The sequence below is a fragment of the Balaenoptera borealis genome (assembly GCF_965194805.1).
Source record: "Balaenoptera borealis genome assembly, chromosome: 18".
Taxonomy (NCBI): Eukaryota; Metazoa; Chordata; class Mammalia; order Artiodactyla; family Balaenopteridae; genus Balaenoptera; species Balaenoptera borealis.
The window spans coordinates 76,697,042-76,717,615 of record NC_138877.1 but is presented as its reverse complement, the minus strand read 5'-3'; the positions used below and the strand labels follow the sequence as shown (position 1 = coordinate 76,717,615).

General features: G+C 43.8%; 1 long non-coding RNA gene across 1 annotated transcript in view; it reads right to left on the bottom strand.

The window, feature by feature from the left end:
* Nucleotides 1–7,749: 7,749 nt before the first annotated feature.
* Nucleotides 7,750–20,574, bottom strand: part of LOC309616074 — a 32,410-nt gene continuing 19,585 nt past the window's right edge. The window contains exon 2 of the long non-coding RNA XR_014237258.1: nucleotides 7,750–20,546. This is a non-coding gene — a long non-coding RNA (uncharacterized lncRNA). The remainder of the gene's footprint in view (nucleotides 20,547–20,574) is intronic.

Below are 20,574 nucleotides of genomic sequence, written 5' to 3'. Positions count from 1 at the left end.
TCCATTTCCTTGCAGCTTAATAGCCACCTCGAGCTCCCACTTTGCATGTCAAGATCCCCCAGCAAATTGCTTTCATGTAACGGAAGTTTGCTTTTTGTTTTATGATCTGGGATTAGCAGTGCTTTTATGCGGGTCTGCTTCCGTGTGTACCTTTGTTGCTTGCTCCCTCCTGAGGGGTCTGTCTTAGATGAAAGATCCAGGGGTAAATCTTAGCAAGTTATTTTGAATAATGGTTATCAGGGCCCCCTCCAATATTTCAAATAAATACTGTGGATTATAATAAAATGGAATTCTGAAAGAAAGCCTTAGTGTAACAGACACCAGCCAGACTTCAAAACAAGTATTTTAATATCGTACTCAACCGCAAAATCATTTATTACTTGAATTAATTGTTACTTGATTTATTGACATGATTCCCCTTAATATCAGACAGGAGTTCCAATGACATCATAGCTCACATACTGCCTTTTGCTCACCGTAGTAATAGTTTTCTAGGGGTGCACTGTCTCACTGGGGGTCCAAGTGTTTGGAAGTGGGGTACTCTGCAGAAAGGTACTTCTGGGCTACATTCCTTCTTTTTTTTAAATTAAAGTATATGGTAGTTGATTTATGTTGTGCTCATTTCTGGTGTACAACACAGTGACTCACATATATATATATATATATTCTTTTTCATATTCTTTTTCATTATAGGCTATTATAAAATATTGAATATAGTTCCCTGTGCTATACAGTAGGTCCTTGTTGTTTATCTACTTTGTATATAATAGTGTGTATCTGTTAATCCTAAATTCCCAGTTTGATCCCTCCCCGCCTTTCCCCTTTGGTAACCACAAGTTTGTTTTCTATGTCTGTGAGTCTATTTCTGTTTTGTGAATAAGTTCATTTGTGTCATTTTTTTTTAGACTCCACATATGCTATTATATGAGATTTGTCTTTCTCTGTCTGACTTATTTCACTTAGGATGATAATCTCTAGGTCCATCCATGGTTGCCCAGATGGCATTATTTCATTCTTTTTAATGGCTGAGTAATATTCCAGTGTATGTATATACACCACATCTTCTTTATCCATTCCTCTGTCTACTGGCACTTAGGTTACTTCCATGTCTTGGCTACTGCATTCCTTCTTTATAAGGCCCCGGCATCCTTGAGATTTTCCCTACTAGGGCTGTGTAAGCAATTGCCCTACCTGGTTGTGAATTTTTTCCCCACTTTCCTCTGCAACCTTGTACAGACTCTATGACCATTGTGAACTTGCTGGGGGGGGGGCGGGGGGCAGAGGGAGATGCTATGTCATTGCTAAATATTGTAAGAAGAATCTCCATTGTTATTAAATGAACTGCATGACCACTGCGGAGTAACGGAACTAAATTGTTGGTCCAGTCAGAAGAGTCACTTTGGAATGCTACAAACTTCTCCCTGAGATGCTGCTATCACTAAATCACATCTCTATTCAGAGATATTTTCCAGTCATTTCCAAGGCAAATCCCTTTACTTATAACTACATTTCCTTTCACATCATAAACTGTATTATTTGGCTTTACAACTGATCACGTTTAATAAACTGGCATCAATATTTTTATTGTTTCCCAAAATTAAACTTTCCGTCAAAGTCTGATGATTTCAAAGTCTGATGATTTCATTCACTCAGGATATTCAAGAGGCTGCACCCTTTGAAGAGAATTCTCAAAAGATGAGCTCCAAGAATGTTTTGAAGGAAAGAAGTACAATCGAATTAAATCTGGCCTCTCCGGGGATCACAGAGCCATTGACAGACTAGATCGAAAGCTCCTAGGTTTGTGTTCAAAAGGACATTGTCCTCTGTACCATGGCAGCCCAAGGTGTGTAAAGAGAAAGGGGCTGGAACCAGAGCTGGGGCAGAGCCTGGCACGTGCACCCACTCTCCTTTGGATCTTGAAGAGCCCGGTTGTGACCTGACACATGACTTTTTCCAACCTGCCCCACTCATGGGGCATCATAGAAAGATTCAGGATCTGAATCGTGGATTCCCCTCCACTGTCTATAAATAAACAATAAGTTCACTCCTCCGTCCCCTGGGGCACCTGGGAAAATGTCTAGTACCTTCTCGGGTAGCCTACCTCTGGCTCTTCTTATAAAAATCAGCAGTGCTTTCTTAGGATACGAGTGAAGTCTGTTTGGCTTAAGTAGGAACAAATGCAGTGAACCTTGAGAAATCATCTATCTTCTTCCTCTTTTGTTTTTCCTTTTGGCAGCTTTTCACGGGAATCTGTGTTTATTGGTTGAGGGCAGATCTTTGTGTTCATAGTGAATTGAAAAGGAATAGGAGGAAGAGGCAGTTAAATCGGGCACGAACGGTTTCATTGACAAAAGTGGGTGTGTCTAAAACAAATTTTTTTATGGACTTAATGACCTTTCAAAATACACGGAACCTCATAAGGTCTTTAAAAATCGGATAACAGTAACAGGCGATGGTGCCGCTGGTAATCGCAGCTCACAATGTCCGGGTTCGTGAAAGCAGGCTGCTCGTTCGTGCCTTGGCATTTCTTTCCTTGGATTCTCAGACTTTGGCAGAGGCAGGGGACAGGACCTCATTTTAAAGACAAAACAATTCTAAGGGGCTGGTGGGAAGCCCATCAGTATCCCTGAACTGCAGGATGCGATCGAGACGCACAAAATCTCAACCACTTGACTCGGCTCTCAAGGCCGAAAGGGTCGGTCTGGAGCCTGGAACCGGGTCCTCTCGCTCCAAAGCCACGTGGTCTCCGTGCTCTTGAGATAGAAGTTATCTAGTGTGCTTTGTCAAGTGGAATTTTCAAGGTGAGTCTGGTCGGCACACAGATGCACTATGTCAAGTCAGTGACGTCTCTCTCTTTTAAAACAAAACAGCATGCCTCCCGGTTGTCCCCTTGTGCGTAGATGGTGGCAAATGATTGTTTGCCAAGCTTTCTATCTCCTCCCTTTCTGTGTTCCATTGAGATCATGGAAATGCCAAGTAAATAACCATGGAGTAAAATGCCTCGGAGAGTATTTATTTAAGAGTATTATTCCAGGATATGCACTCAGATAAAGACTTTGTGTCATGAATGAGTGGCTCCAGAGGCCAAATACCAAGAAGTCATATTCTGTACCCAGTGTGTCCTGGCCAGGGTGAGGTCACTCAGGGTCACCTCAGGACATGCCTTTAAAATAGGGTCACCTTGCCGAGCTCTGAATCCACAGGGGCCGACAGAAACTCAAGGAAGGAGCTTAGGAAAAATTCTGGGCCGTCGTTAGTTTGTCAAAATGTCAAAGTTGGAAACAGGCAAACTAAAATCGGTGGATGCAGGAGGAGCAGGGGTGGCCTTCTAGAGCCTTCTAGAGGCAGTGTGCCCTGGCAGATGTCTGAAAAAGGCCATCCTGGGAAGGCCGGCCTAGGGCAGCCTGGAAAGCTCTGGAATTGGCAAACGCTGGCAGCTGAGAGCTTGCTTCTCATTTACTTATTCAAGGGCCCAAAGAAGCAATAGGAGCTTTTGCTTTTGGTGTCATGTGGCTTCTATGGGAAAGACAGGAAAACCATTGGTGTTTGGGAATTCAGGGTAATAGGTGCTAACATCCCCCTGTTCTCTACACATGCAGCCAACAAACAAACTAAACGCTGACGGCCTGATTTGGAATAAAACACAAAGCAGGAAGCACACGGAGGTCTCTGCATATTTCATGATTATTGACTTTTTAAATTGGTTTTAAAATAAAAGCTTTCTGGATGAAATACAGGTTCGAGAGGATGGCCAGGAAGTGTGGCTTCAACACCCCACAATTTCTCGTTCCTTCTTGCCTTCAGGCATTCGCTCCACCATCCCCCCAATTTCCCATAAACACGTATCTGTGCTGCAAATTGTTTTACCACCGAAAATGCCATGGATGCGGCTAATGGTGTAATGAACAGATTTTTCATAAACAGACCCGTTTGTTCACCAGCTGCCTGTGAAGTAGGCTGTGAGGTGCTCGTGAAAAAAGCACCATCGGGCCCAGCGCCATCTTCCTCAGGGAGCCGGGCTTACCGTTTTACATAATAAGAACATAAAGAATTGCGTTTTATTGATATGGGAACGCATTTTATTGCTTTCTCTGATTTAGCACCTTTACCAAATGTAGTGGATTAGACTCTCCATTTCATTAAAGCAAGATTACTGGCCCTGTTTCATTATCAGTGTTCTGATTCTTGGGGAAAAATTATCTTCCACAAAGTTTTCGGTTACTTAATGATCACAGTGGGTAGCGATCGTAAAATTCACATGGAACTCTGGTAGAAATGCACACATCGTCTTTATGTCCAAGGTGTGGAGAAAACAAAAGGCTGTCTTTTTCTTTCCTGTATTAGGTCGCCTTAGTGGGAGAAACCCTTCCCGCTCACCTGAGATGTGAGAGATGGTCCATTGGTCATACGCTGGGATGGTTCACAGCTGGTGCACGCTGTTCTCAGGTCAGATGGGTACCAAAGCAATATGCATTTCACAGATGGAAAGACTGAGAAGGGCAGTGTCAGTAACTCTCCTGGGAAGAGAAAATGTGCAAGTTGAAAAGTGGAGAGGAGAATTTGAGATGCTCCGAACTTCTCTTCAACCCCTCAACCCAAGACTTTTAAAAAATGGCAATTGGGTGCAACCAAAGTTTTTGCTGATTGATATCAAATACAGTCTTTTCAGTCTGTCCTTTCTTGTCATAGACCCAAAAAACCCTCTGTTTGTCTCTCCTGAATGTTCTGTTCCACTTGGACGCTTGCCTGCTTCCAAAAGATGATCTGTCACCTGCAGCTGGCGGCCCTGCAACCACCAGCCAATGCGGCTGGTCCAGGCCGCCCACATCCGCGGGCGCTGCTGCCAGGGGACCAAGGGAACACCTGCCATCACATACCTTGTCCATTCTTCTGTCTACACTGGGAAAGGGAAACTTACCCAGCAGCCAGAAACTGTGGGAGATGCTTCACAAAAGCACGGACTCTATCTCCTGGGGGAGCTGGGGATGGAAAAAGGCATCCCATGCAAAAGGCTAGGACAGAGAAGAAACTGAACAGAGTATGGACACTGATACTGTTATTTCACTGAATCTCCAATCCACAGGGTCTTGAACACTGAGCCTGAGTTTGTGGCCACACTTTCCGATTCAGTTGGAGGGACCCAACCTGGTTGAAAACTTTTCAGATGACTGTGATACGCAGGCCAGGTTGAGAGCTCACTGCTCCAGGCCCTGCGGTGGAAATGGTTGTCCCCCAATTCACAGAGAACACAGAGGCCCAGAGAGGTGGAGTCATTTGTCCAAAGTTGCCCAGCTGAGTGTCGGAGTTATGGTTACGACCCTAGATATTCTGAGCCCAAAGTCAATACCCTGGCTGAGTATTAGGATCATCCAGGAAGAAGTTCTAAGGACTGAGGCCTGGACCTCATCCAACATCAAGCATCCTTATTTTCAAAGTTCCCTCAAAGAATCTAACGTGAAAATTGGATTTGAAAACAACTTCACTAACCTGAAAATGGACCACCTGCTTCAAAATTTCCTAGGGGATGTGTTAACAATACAAATTCCAGACACCACCCCAGATCTCATAAATCAGAACAGATGGGTAGAAGCCAAGGATCTGGATTTAAAATCTAGGTAGAGCTTTTCTGGCAATTTTTTTACACACAGAATTTTGAGAACTAGTGTCCTACCTTATGCTTCTAGCTATTTCCATTTAGGTAGTTTTCTTTCTGTTTCTCTCTCTCACTTTTCTCTTCCCCACTACTTCCTCTTTTGGTTCTTATTGTAATAATACTAACAATAATTTCTAAATTATATTTTATTTTTTTCATTGTGGCCTGCAAGTATTTGTTTCAGTCAATTGCAGTATAGAGAAAAAGATTCTCTCTCTCTCTCTCACACACACACACACACACCCCTTTTGTAGTTGGTCTGTTGGTCTGTGTATTAAAAGAAAATGAATCTAGCTTCTTAGGATAAACTTCTTTTTAGCCTGAAGGCTTTTAGCAGATAATTATACACGATACTCATCAACTAGCAAAGTTACAAGAGGTGCTGTCCTGTCATTTCCCTAGCAGGCAGAATTACATATATGTTTTGAAGCTTATTTCATTTTTAATTTAGACTAATCTGGTTCTACCCTTCCTTTTCTTGCCAGTTAGGGTAAAATGGTAAGATATTCTTTTATTCACATTTCCTGGATTCACTGATACGGAGAATGGAGAAAACAGAGAACACAAAATAGGGACAGAAGAGAGAAAAGAAGAAATTGCAGAAGATAAAGAACAAACTGAAGATAATAAAGCAATTACTGGAGGGGACAAAGCAGAGGAGGTCAAAAAAGAAGGGAGATGGAGGAGGATGGGGAGACAGAGGAGGGTGGGGAGATGGAGACAGAGAAGAAACTGAACGGTAAAGGGAGAGGAAGACCCACATGGCATTTTGTCCTTGTTTTAACAAGTTCTTTCCTATTTGATCCTCAATCAATCTGGCCAGGGCAGCAGAACATGAGTCAACAAACACGTACAGATGAGAGCCCTGAGGTCCAGGAAGTCAGGACCTTCCTCTGGCTCCCCAGCCAGGAGCTGCAGCCAGAAGCCAGCATCCTGGTTTTCTGATGGTGCTTTAAGTTTTGCTTTCTGTTCAGCGGGTCCCACAAAAAGCACTTATGGCACAGCATAGGCCTTCCCGGGGGCAGAGGCCCAAGATGATGGGTGGAGGGGTTGAGCGCAGAGTAGAGCCAGGCTGAGGGCCCTGCGTGGGGGTCCCACTGGACCGGCTGCCCCTGAGTTGTCACATCAGGGAAATCCTGCCTCCGACCCCCAGGCAAACGTGGTTTGGGTTTTTCAGTCTCCTTCTCTTGCCTAACTCGGGCCAGAGCTCAAGTTCCAATCAGATGCGAAGGCTTAGTTTCAAGGCGACTGGAATTTCCTTCCCGGGAGGTGAACTGATCCCAGGAGGCCCTTGGGTACCCCGCTGGCCATGGCAGCAACTAGATCTGCACAGATGCTGGCTGAGGCCACCCTGAGCCCATGACCCAGAGGGATGTTGGTGCAGGCTAATCTCTAACTTACCAGCAGTATCTGTTTTTTCTTTTTCATGCTTGAAGGAAGAGGTGTTTTGAGTTCCCTGTCTCTTATCTCTCCTCCGCTGCTTGGAAATACACAGAGGGAGCTTCCTACCTGCGGGTAGTTTGCAGGGCACACACCCTCTGCGGTTGTTTTATTCCCTACAATTAGAAATGTAGGAAGTAGTTCTTTCGTAAATGAACTTGAAGACATAAACACTGAGTCCAGAGCTCAGGGTAGGTGGAGGTCTGGGAGATAAGATGAGGATGAATTGTAAACAAACGGAGCAGAAGAGGCAAAGATTCCAACCCAAGCCGGGAGCAACTGAGTCAGCCTGCACTTTTCCTACCCTGAGGATGGCGCTTCATTGGAAAACACCATCCCAAGGTGATGGTGTTTTTCCCCACTTATCTCTAATGCATGTTTTATGAGCCAAAAGCCATGCCATCCAAGCAACACAGGAGTGAAAACGCGGGCACAAAAAGTCCTGCTGTGTATGCAAGTCTTAGAAATCTGTTTTCCTGAACAAACAAGTCCGTTGAAAGAACAAAGTCTGAAAGTGAATCATAAACTCTTGTTTTGTTGGAGCAGAAACTGTTTTTGAAAACATCTCTGTTGGATTGGGGGCCACAGATGGGCAATGGAGGACCAGAAATTAACTATAAACTTCCAAGAAGGAGATAGACCAGCTGACAAGTCTGTTCTGTCTTTCTTTCTTTTTTTTAATTCAAAGGCAAAGATAACACAAATTTTCCAACACATTGACATTGTACACTGTGTAAAGCTTCAGGTAAACAGCTTTTGTTAACTCTCACATAAATGAATTTAATAAGTGGAAACAACATCCTTAATATAAAAGCTTTGTCAGAAGCCCAAAATGAATTTTGAATCTGGCTTCACAGGAATTAACGTAAGCAACCTGGTGAAGACTTTTTTTTTTTTAAATAAATCCTAAAGCATTATGAATTATTGAAAATTATGTAGCTGAAAGAAATCCTCTGAATTGTATTGCTTTCTCTACTGGAGGTTGGTATTGTTCTTTCTAATGGGAAAGCCAACTCTATTAAATGTAAAAATCCAAATACTTTACTTTGAGGCAATATGTTCAAATATTTTCTTTTCAGAACATGAACATAGCTCCTCGGAAAGCTTTGGACATTTGCATGAAACGTATAAGGCTGCTTAGACTGTAGGCATACTTGTTTGGAATACTTGAAAACTACTTAAAATTTCTCTTTAATAATATGATCTGGGGATTAAATCTAACAAGTGTGGGTTTCCGTATATACACACAGGATACTTGGGGGACATCTGTCCTTTTGTAAAAGCTGGCTGACTTTGAAAATATCCAAGAGAGCCCCTTCAAGCAAAAAATAAAATATCGACTTAAGCTCTAGGCAAATTCCTTCAAACACCAAACTGCGATTTTCCGGAGTTTTAAAATAAGTAGATTTATCATAAAAGTTCCCCACTTTTGGATGATACATTAAGCCACCATAACTTAAATTGTTTTGGAAACCCCTGAATCAAGCTCTATTCATTTCCATTTGCCTCCAGCAGTGAAACTGACCTATATTTGACTAGACGGAATGAACGGGAAATATATAAAAGAATGAATTCTCTTCTTTGAGTATCAGCTATCTTTTAAACTGATTTACAAAAGACTTGATCAGTGTGGCCATAATTAGAGGTCAAGGACATGAAAATATAATCTTAGTTGTGTACACGCTGAGTTTTCAGTTATTTTCCCAGTTTCTCATTTTGTCATAATCTCTCCATGTGAACACAGGCAAATTACTACTTTTGCTTCATCCACCTGAACGCCCACGATGTTCTGGGCGACAGGTGGGCATGGCCAGGGCCCTCGTGACCACTGGCTGCCCGTCCCACCCAGCTTGCACGGGGCTGGCTCTCGGGCACGCAGTCCCTTTGGACAATCTGTTGAGGTGTGGCAGGATGTGATTTTGTTTACAGGGCAATGGCTCTCCTGGTGACACTCTGCCAGGAATCCAGACTCTTTTCCCAGAAAGAATGTTTTTCCAAAGGGTAGAGCAATATCCCCACCTGTTATATGGAGAGTTAGTAAGATGACCCGAGAACTACAGGTACACACCCAAGGGCAGTGTCGGGTGTGCATATGCCTGAGGCACAAACGTGTCACGAGGAAGGCTGAGGGCACCCAGGACACCAACAGGCGGCCGGATAGGGCAGCCCACAGACCTGGGTGCCTGCCAAGAGGGGATGCGACACAGGTGCAGGAGGACCAGGGAGACAGTTGCTGTTCAGGCTCCTGAGTTACAGCTGCGGGAGTGTCAGAAAAGAGAGAAAACTGAGACCGGGGTCTGTGAGGAGGGGCGGAGGGTGAGAAAGCCCTCACACATGCATTTATCAGTTGAGACGTAATGACAGACTAGAGAAAGAGCAGTTAATAAAATATGGTCCGTTTCCTTAGAACACAGCCCAGAGAGAGAGCCAGGTACGCAGACAGTCAACACAGGAAACAGAGGACTGACTGCACCTGCATGCAGGGATGAGTCAGGACTGGGACGGCACCAGGGGGTCCCTCGCTCTGCTCTGGGGCTGTAAGAAATCTCTGCGGAGGAGAGAAATCGGGGTTCTGTCGTAGAGGGTGAGAAATAACTTTCTGGATGTCAATTTAAAAGTTAAGTAAATTCTTGGTAGAGATCAGTGAAAGGAGAATGCACACCTGAGGTGTAACGAGAACATCAGGTGACTGGAGCAAAGGTGCTATCGGGGAGGGGATGAGCTGTGGTGAGACGGGACGGGGTACACGGGAGGGTCTGGGGCAAGACTCTGCAGGGCCAGATGGACTCCTGTGGCCTTGGGATTGGATTTTGTGGAGCAGCGTGTGTGTGTGTGTACATGCATACACATATATGTATGTGACTGTATAGATGCTTATTTCATTCATTGAGGATGCGACTAGAGATGGAAGGACAGACCCTGAGGGAAAGATAGTGACTTTGATTTGGGTCACCTTCCGTTTGAAACGCTGAGAACCTCCACATAGAGATTTCCAGAATGCAGGTGGAATTACGCCTGCAAGATAAAACCCAGAGCCCTCCAGGTTGGGGCAGTCAGGAGCGTATCCTGTGGTTATCCAGGGGCAGCTGGAGCCCAGGACCCGGTCACTTGCCCTCAGAGACGCTTGAGCCCCACTCTCATTTCAACACCGTGATACTCACGCCAGTATTTCTCATTTTCCACACCACTCTGCTGCACAGCTGAAAAGAGCTCGGACTATCTCAACAGCCATAACCCAAGATGAATGAAGGACTTACCAGGGAGTATTCCTGGGATTTTCCCTTAAGAATAATCAGTTTCACAAACACTGTATAATATCTACATGTCATCAATGCTAAGCACACATTGACGCTTTATGTTTTCATATCTCTGAAGTTCGTATGCACCTGCCAGGCACCGATGGCCAGGCAGCCTGTGCCCTAATCGTGTGTGACCTTAGCTGTTATTCCTATGGCATCAGGGGCAGTGAAAACCCCTCTGTATTTCAGCCATCAAAACACTTATGGGGACTTCCCTGGTGGCACAGCGGTTAGGAATCCGCCTGCCAATGCAGGGGACACGGGTTCGAGCCCTGGTCCGGGAAGATCCCACATGCCGCGGAGCAACTAAGCCCATGCGCCACAACTACTGACCCTGCGCTCTAGAGCCCGCGAGCCACAACTACTGAGCCCGCGTGCCACAACTACTGAAGCCTGCGTGCCTAGAGCTTGTGCTCCGCAACAAGAGAAGCCACCGCGATGAGAAGCCACCACAATGAGAAGTCCGCGCACCGCAAGGAAGTGTAGCCCCCGCTCACCGCAACTAGAGAAAGCCCGCGCTCAGCAACGAAGACACAACACAACCAAAGATAAATAAATAAATTTATTTTTTAAAAAAACAAAAACACTTATGGGATAAAACAGCTCATTTGTAATGATAAGGGGGCCGATCATCAAGAGAACATGACAATCCTAAAGGTTCACGCACCTCATGGGGCTTTTAACTACCTGAAGCAAGAGCTGACATAGATGAGAGAGAAAGCTATGGTTCCCTCATGTTGAGCTCGGCCATGTCCATCACTGTCACCCGGAGGCCTCGTGAGGCGAGCAGACTCCCGGCCACTCCTCCAGACATACTGGATAGGGAGGTCAACAGCGGGGTGACTGATAGTTTAACCTGCTCCCCAGTTATTCACGGACAATCTGAAATTTGATAACCATTGACCAAAATAACCATAGCCTGAAAAACGTTGCAGAGCTGGTGTTGCCATTTTGGCAGAGAAAGAAGCACCCCCTCTTTTCCTTTCATCCCTTATTTCTATTTCTTCTTTTCTTCCCTTCCTTTATTTCTTCCTTTCTCTCTTCCTCCTTTGTGCATTTATTGAGCAACTACTACATTCGAGAACCCACATGAGGTGCTTAGGCTACAGAGATGCATGAAAGATCATCCCAGCTCCCTGAGCACATGGTGTCCGCTGTGACAGACGGGAAGAATTCATTACCAAGGAGGTCTCAGCGGACAGGCTGAAATAACCCAGGCTGTGGGCGTGTTCATGCTTATCATGTAAAAGGTGGAGATATCTTTGCTTTGATGTGATGAATGTTCAGCCCGTGTTTATGGAAAACAGAGAGAGACTAGAACCATTTATCTCTTGTAACCATTCCTGCTCCATCATAATAAAACTCTGAGCTGTTTCTGTATCACGTTCTGGTTTGAAAACCCTAATGTAATATAGGCTGTTTCAAAAAATTCACAATCCAGGTGCCCCCCTCTCCCCAAGCTATGTTCTAGAACCAGAGTTTGGGAGACGTGAACCTCACTAAAACTTTGCCTGTTTGGTACAAAGACAGGAGGTGAGGTTACATAACTTAAGCCCCAGGACATGCTGGGTATCAGGAGAGTTGAACGGTGAATTCTCAAAATGTGCAATTCAGAGGCTGCAGAGATTCAGGCAACGGCAGACGTTTCTGCTTGTCTGTTACTTTCCAGGCACAATACGAACCTCTGGGGATTCAGAGATGAATAATATTTAGTCCTTTTCCTTACGGAGCTGAGAACCTGGTGACGGAGGCAGGTAAGCCCGTGACAGACAGGTGTACTCAGGGCTCCTCTGAAATCTCTGTTTGTTATGACCACACATTGGTGTTAATTTTCTATTCTAGATCCATTCTAGTTTCTTGAGCTTCTCTTTCCTTCTGTTCTCTGCCCCACCTCTCACCCCTCCGGAGGAAGGTGGTGGGTGCGGAGGCCTCAGCAGGGCAGCTCCAGGCGGGAGGCTCTGGCTCGGTCTGGCTCCCCATCTTCAGCGGGGTGTGGGAACCCCTGCAGGACAGCCTCTCTTTCTGGCTGTATTCTGGTAGTTTCTTTGGGGATGCAAAGGAAGTATTGACGTTTCAGAAGCAAAGCCTCAAATAGTTAACTGAATGTTTAACAGTTGACAGTGTTGTGACCGGGCAGTACCCGGGTGGCATGAGGAGGCCAGGCCAAGCCCCACCTGCTCACCTAAGTGGCTCCATCTGCAAAGGTCCAGGGAGGAGAGAACACCTGCTTTGGCAGGTTGGATGTCTCTTCCTGTCCGCTTATACCTGATAAACTTCCCCAAATCATCACGCAATTGCTGATGCGCTGTCTGCCTTCATGGCAGATGCAGGGCCCTTTTTTCTCTTCATTTATCCTGCCCTCTTCTGGTCTGTTACTCATCCATTTAATACATTGTTTGAGGGCCTTGAAGGTGCCAGGCAAACGTGGTGTTCATCTGCCACATCATGGTCTGGCCGTCCAGCGATAAAGCAGCCCCTACCTTTGTTTGTCAGGTGCCCAGCTCCTGAAGGTTAGTGTGGTCCCAGTGAGAGCCAGGCCTCTGAATAGCTCATCACGGGCCACGTGTACCCAGGGATCCCTCCTCTGCATCGGCCACTGCATCTTTGACATAAAAGGCGACCGAACGCACAAAGATCTATGGTGGTCCTGCTGTCAAACAGCCCTGCCCCTCAGAGCAGAGGGGATTTGAGGCAGAAAGAAGGAGGTAAAAGAAAAAACAAATTAATTAGCTTGTCAGATCCTTCCTCTCAGACAGCACAGATGCAATAATAGGTGTTTGCATAATGAGGTATGATTTCTCAGTAACGCACGGCTTCCGTTACCTTGCTCTGCTTTATGTGCCGATTTTTGCCCCAGAGGTAATTGTGAATCAGCACCGATTTCACAGAAGTTGTAAAAGACAGATCAGGGGACATTTTGCCACATTGAATAAATCGAGTTACTCTTAAATGTGTATGTGTGTAGGTCTAGGGGTTATGAGGTTGAAATATGATACCAATTTTTTAGCTGGGAACTCAATGGATATTAAACAAAAAACTGTGAATTATTTTTAGTAAAAGTAGTTAATAAGACTTTTATTAAATTTTCAAAAGCACATTTCAGCATGTTTAAATATTTTGATGTAAAATTTCGTTGTTCACTAATTCATGGTTCACACTTTGCAGGACTATTAGGAAGAAGATGCAAAAATCCTCAAAAATCTGTGCAGTGCAAATAATCCTCAAATGAATTTTTAAGGAGACTGCTCTGATCACAAACAACTTACATCTCTTTTTGGTTTAATTTAAAATTTCCCTGCATTGAAACATTTGAAAGGACTACGGAAATATTTTGTGGATCCAGCTACTGATTTAAGTAAACATTGCTATATAAATAATAGTCATTTATATGGGCAAATTAAAATATTTTATATTGTCTGCAATAATAATGATTCATCCCACATAACCATATTACAGTGTTTCAACATGGTATGTAAAACTCATAGTTTATTTTCAAATCTATGAATTGCTTCAAGAATTTTATTTATAATTTCAGTTTCTTTTGTTCCAGCAGTGGGATATTTTTCCAAATTGAAATAACAAAAACTGCCAATGAAAATCTAAAAACTACAACGATCCAAGAAAGATTGCTTAGTGTGCTATTACTGTCAGTAGAACACAAATTATGTGAGAAAAGTCTTCACGATAGCACCAAAATTAGTGAATTTTTAAAAATAAAGGCAAGGAAAATAGTATGCGATGAATACATCATAATTTATTCATTTTGTATGCAACTACTTTAGCACGCGTCCAAACGTCTCCAGTCCATCAGCAGAACGTCTAGAACTGAGCATGTGTAATTTATTTTGTAATTATAAAGACATGTTTGTCGAGGTGAGGATAAGGTGCATTTGATTTAGCTGTTTGTTAGTGTCTTAGCGCATTTGTACCGCTGTAACCAAATACCACAACCAGAGTGGCTTACGAACAGCAGAAATTTATTGCTCTCACCGTTCTGGGGTCTGGACATCTGCAAATCAGGGTGTCAGCATGGTTAGGGCAGGGGGCTCTTCTGGTCACAGACTTCTCACTGTATCCTCACATGGCAGAATGGGCTAGGGAGCTCTTGGAGTCTCTTCTATAAGGGCACTAACCCCATTCGTGAGGGCTCTGCTCCCAGGACCTAACCTCCTCCCAAAGGCTCCCACCTCCTAATAACATACTGGGCGTTAGGATTCCAACCTGTGAATTTTGAAGGGACACAAACATTCAGACCATAGTAGTTAGTCTGATTTGTGTCTCTTAAATACTGAGGCATGGTGTGCCGGCTTTGATTTTTACTCTTACCCTGATCCCTCCGATGTCATGGGTGAGCCTGGATGGATACGTGCACGGGCTTCCGCCAGAACTGAGGCTGATGTCAGGTTCTTTGGTTTGTTTGGAGGAAGCTATCGGGGAGGGTGTTTGAAGAATCCATTGTCTGTTGACCTTTTCAGTGAAGGATTTAATTCTGCTGTTGAAAAAACAGTAGGCATCCCACCACATTCACTGTAGCTTCTTGGTTCCGAGGTCAGGTGAGTTTACAGGGGTTTGAGTATAGGTAAACCAGGATAGCACAAATCTAGGCAATTGTAATCCACACAGAGATGGTGCCAAAGTCCTGAGCACCCCATTTCATCTCCCCATGTTCACAGAGAGAAGCCAGGTTGTCAAAGAGAAGACAGACTCAGGAATCAGGCCTCAGAAACTTGTCACTGAAAAATAGAGTTTGGGGAGCTTAATTAATTAAGTAATTAAACTTTAATTAATTACCCCCAATCTTCAGAGAGGCAGCCTCTCAAGACATTAGTGCTATCACGGGGCATAGGATCTGGCACACAGTAGGCATTCAATGAACAAACGAAGGAACAGGTGAAATGAACTTGTATATCAGCATCACCCCATAGCATAACTAGAATAACTGAATTCTGAAATGAGCTTAAAATTTGCTTGATGTTAAAGGTGAAGTGAGAAACCACGTACCCAGGTCAATTTGGTTTCTCTCCAAGTAAGAATGTGACTAGTGTTTTATTTGGACCTATGTTGAAGAGTCCAGCATTTTCCTCCCAATACTTATGCTACGGGGAGGCCACTAAGCTCCCTAAATAGAGGAAGGAGTAGGTGACTCATCATAAAAAGGTTTTTCATTTTTTCTGCATCTCCTTAGAGCATTTAGCTATCACCACTACAGATGTGGTCACATTGAACACTGCTTCGATTCCCTAAGCAGCATCTTCCGGAATTCAAAGGCAAAAAAGAGAGGGATCCCCGGTTTCCTATTTGATCCTCATAAGTTCAAAGCAGTGAATGCAGAGAAAACTTCACTTAGATTTTTCAGTGACTACCATGTTTCTGGGCCTGAGGAATGTGCTCTAGAAAGCCTCCTTTAATAGGTTTTAGAACATAGTGATTCAACTTAGCACACTGGTTTGGAAGTCTCCTAGTACTTTGCAAATGAACTCGGCTCACTTACAAATCAGCAGTGGGCTGGGAAGAAGGAGAAATCCAATTCTATTTTTTAAAAAGAGAATTGGGCTTCCCTAGATGACCAGCACTCATTAATGTTAAGTGAAGGGTAACCTGTTAAACTTTAAAAAGGTGAAGCTTGATGGAGCATCATGAGACATCACTGTAACCCAGCATCTTTAAAATAAAAAGCAACACTTGAGTGTCACTTAAAATTCCCTGAACCAGCATCTCTCCTGGCTGTACCATGTGCACGTGGGCAGTGATGGCCCAAAGTCTATTTTCCTTAAACTGGTTCCTTTGCCTGGTGCTTTCATTGCCTCCATAGAAAGTTCTAGAAAAATTTGACAAGTCCCTCTTCTTAAGAATGGGAGTCATAGTGTGGCGTTTCCATATTATATGAAAAAAAAAGAAGTGCCAGAGTGAAAAGTTAACCAATAAAATGACGGGAGATTCCAGAAGTCACATGGAAGTACTGGTCACCAGATTCTGAGCTCAAAACAGTCTTGTATCTCATTTCACGGGCGCCTCGTTTGCTACTGAGTCTTTCCTAGTTCTTTAAAACAAAACTATTATACCAGGTCGAAAGCCAAGATGCACATTTGCTAATGAGTCTCTGTCCCAAAAAGTAGATTTAAAATTTAATCTTGACTGACTTTTAAATGTAACCTAAGCCCAATAAGGGTCTCTATTAATATATAGGCATATCGGAATCATTATGTAGATTTCGCACAGGCAGGGAAAGCGCTGATTTTCTATGCAATTACCAGCTCCCATTCTCCCCTCTTTAGGAGAATTAACATATTATGTAAATTATTTGACAAATAAGGTGCAGATGTCATTAATAAAACATGAAAGTGGATCAGTGTCGCCAATTAGCATTTTCATTGTATTTCCAGTCCATTCTCAGCTTACAGCTTCTCTACTTTGTGAAAAACCGTGTTGCCAGCCTCAGAAAGCTTCTCTATATGAGAGTTCCAGCCTGAACAGAGTGTGTGCTGACGGGCTGGCTTATGGGGAGGCTGGCAGCTCTCATGTAGGAGGAGGGAGGGGACAAGGGGGGAAAGTCCAAGTAGATCCACCTCCCCTCCACTCCGGCCCATCCCGGTACCTATGTGCCTCATAAAGCCTCAAGTCCATCCCACCTGTTTCCCCGGGTGATGACATTCTGGGCTTGTTTACGGAAGTTCGCTAAGCAGAAGGTCAAATTTAGATACAGTAAACTTTACCCTCTTCTAATAGGTTGAGATATTTTTTCGTGGCTGGATTCAGAATCATCCCCACAGCGAGATTTGACCTTCAGTGATTTGTTCTGGGGTGTTGGTTTGTGAGCAGTAGATGCAAGTTTCCTGTTCTGGGGTGAGGTTTCTGGGAGACCATCATAGAACAAGCATTCATTTCCGCTGTTGTGGACTTTTACAATCAAAGATGCTTCTTACTTTGAAGCAATCTCAGTCCCTACGTACATACATACCATTTCAAAGGAAAAGAGGGGTTTTTTCTTCTTTTTTTCCACACGGATAGTGTAGTAATTGTCATCATTCTTAACACGGCGTCACAGAGATGAGACCTTGCTGATAAACTGGATAGAAAGCACTGGAGGAAAATTACTTGGGAAGGGATGTCCCAAGCTCTCATTCTAAAATTAATTTCTCTAAAGGAAACAATACTGCTAATAATTAAAAGATGTGTGTTATCAGGGGGCCAAATAAGAGAGGAATTTCTCTCTCTTTGCTTGGAGCAACTCAGATGGCATTATGTATATATATGATTTAGCAAGACAGGGTCCCTGCTGTTGCTGCCATTAACCAGACTGGGGGGGGGAAGTGGTGGCAGCTGAGGGACTGGGGGTGGATGAACAAAAGTCAGGGGGTCTGATAACCCAGCCAGCCTGCCAGGCTGACCGCGGTCAGAGACGGTCAACTCTCCCTTTCTCTCTGACCTGGGTGGGCCGGTGACCTGGGTTCTCCTTTCATGTTTCAAAATTCCCACTTTTGTTGTCAATCACAGAAACCCTTTGTGACGTGGTCAGCAGCTCCTAGATGCGGATAAAGGCATGAACACCTCAGTCGCCCACCAGGTACCATCCAAGCAAAGAAAATACCTGACCCACAACTGCCAATGGTGCCCGATCCCCACGTCTTACAAAACACCGAGAGCAGGCAGCGACCTTGCAGCGTCTCACCCATCTGCCCTCCCTGGGAGACTCCAGCTTCATTTCGCTTTCAAATATTTAACTTTAACCTGTTTAATATTTAGTAAGGCTAAAGGAATAAAAGATGAATTATTGAAGAGATTAATGTTTTTAATCACCCCCCCAAAAGTCACAGCCATGCTGCTTTGTATCAAAAACTCATTTCACAGGCATTAATTTTTTAATAAAATACTGATTGTGTGATGAAGAAGTGTTTCTAATAAGCTCCAGTAGTCCGTGGGAAGGGCATTCTTATTTTCTTGGGCTAAGTGCAATCTGAATTGAGTTCTTTCTTCTGTGGATTCCAGAAACTGTTGGGAAAAAATTCGAAAGGGATACACCCTTAGTTTTTCTCCTAATTTGTAACTTGAGTGAACATTTGAAACCCGATGACATTGGAAACCTCCGCCATGAAGGGGAGGACATGGCATTTCAGACCATAACTCAGCAGACAAAGGGATCACCATTAGGAATTGTGTTTTCTGGGGGCAAAAGGAGTGGGGGGCAGGGTGGTGAATATTCAGGCAGAGTCAATGGGGTGGGGCTTTGTTAATAGAGAAATCCAGTTTGGAGCCAGCACAGATGGTGGGGTGAGGGAGGGGTGGGTATGGGGGGCGGAGGAAGGATGGTGGCTAATTTCTCCCTCCACCTTTGTTTTTTGCTATACATGTAATTTGCAATAGCACCTTGTATTTCTCTTTCACTTCCGCAGTTGAGAAGAGACGCTATCCTCACATCTATTACTGCAACTCACAAAAATTCCTTAGTAATGTTTCCCAGGGAGCAGATATTTTCAATGGTACGTGGAAGTGATAATGGTGGAGAACCCTCCCTTGCATATTATTTCAAAATGAATATGGTAGAGGCAGACAAGGAATGTAGGTGAACAAGCTGCAATTCGGAGAATATTGACAAGATTGAGACTAAAAAACCTTGTCACTGGAAGAAATTTGCAAGCTTATAACATCAAATTGGAAAAGAGGGAGAAGCTTGGGTTCAGACAAAAGGTGAAATTGTTTTAATTGGAGAAGGAGAGAAGAGGCAGTCCTCGTGGCACGCACTAGAGCATTGGCTTTCTGCATAGAGACAGTTTATGGGGATTTATGCCAGCGCCGCTGCAGGGATGCATTCGTAAATGCATATTTGTAAGTCCTCCCGAAGCTGGAAGCAAAGCCGTGTGACATGAGAGGGTCCCTCTCAGGAAGTGACTGATTCCTGCGCCCCTGGGCGGAGAGGGGTTCCCGTGATCACAGAAGCGAGACCCTCTGTTCCCCTGGGGGAGACCAAGTCTACACTGCTCTTAGCAGCTTTTAGAAGCTAGGCAGCAAAGGGGACCGATAGCTCTAAAAGAAATGGGAAGCCACTTTCAAGAGATTGCATTTCAACAAGCTGGATGCATTCCTTTGTGTTCCTTCTTTTGAAGGAATGATAGTTAGCACCCAAGGTGAAGGGCAGCTGTAGTTGCAGACAGAAACACAGGCTCCCGAACTCAGCTTTTCACTGGAGAAAATGCAAGACAGTGAAAACTCCTTTTAAAAACATCAATACCTTCTATTTATAGAGCTCGCAAAAAGGGTTTGAAGTCAAAAGCAATCATAGCCAATGTTTTAAAACTCTACATGTGCAAAATAAACTCACAAAGCTGTTTAAAAACATTAGGTCAAAGGTCCAGAAACATACATCTGGGTCCGCCATCTCGAGTTTGTCTTGTGTACATGGAGGAAGGTATGTAAAATGACCCCAAAATGCAGTTTTTATGACGACTTTTACAATGTGATCCAATTGAACCTACACTCTTTGCTTCAGATAGATTTCTAGAGTTTTGTCTGATGATTTCTTTTGGTAAAGTTATATATCTTATTTTTCCTGAAATGCAACTCATGTATTTCAGAAAAAGAAAAATCTCTCAGTTTAGGGACTACAGTTATGAGTAATCGTTCATTGCGAATGTTTGTGACTGGCTGAGTTTAGATTTGCATAAATGCTTTCAAGCAACAGCATTTTACTTGAAGATTCTCAAGCCTTTCAATCAAATAAAAACTTTTCCCATTTTGGGGGGTGGAGGGGTGGAAAAACTGGGGAGATTTTTCTTACAAAGCCCTGGTTACAACACACACACATACACCCTTGTTTTATAAAAGAATTTACTTAAGAACATCTTTGGGAAGCCTTCAGGTGCATGGTGGGTTTTGTCTTTTTTTTTTTTTTTTTAATTCAAGTATAGTTGATTTACACTGTTGTGTTAGTTTCAGGTGTACAGCACAGCGATTCAGTTACACATACATATATTCTTTTTCAGATTATTTTCCGTTAGAGGTTATTACAAGATACTGAGTACAGTTCCCTGTGCTGTACAGCAGTCCTTGTTGTGGAGTTCGTCGTATCTGGAGGTGCCGTTGTGAATATGCTTCACACAAATCCCTTCATACGGAACCAAGAACAAGAATCGATTCTCATCAGGCAGAGCCTGGGGCACCTGTGACACAGAGACCACACCAAATGTT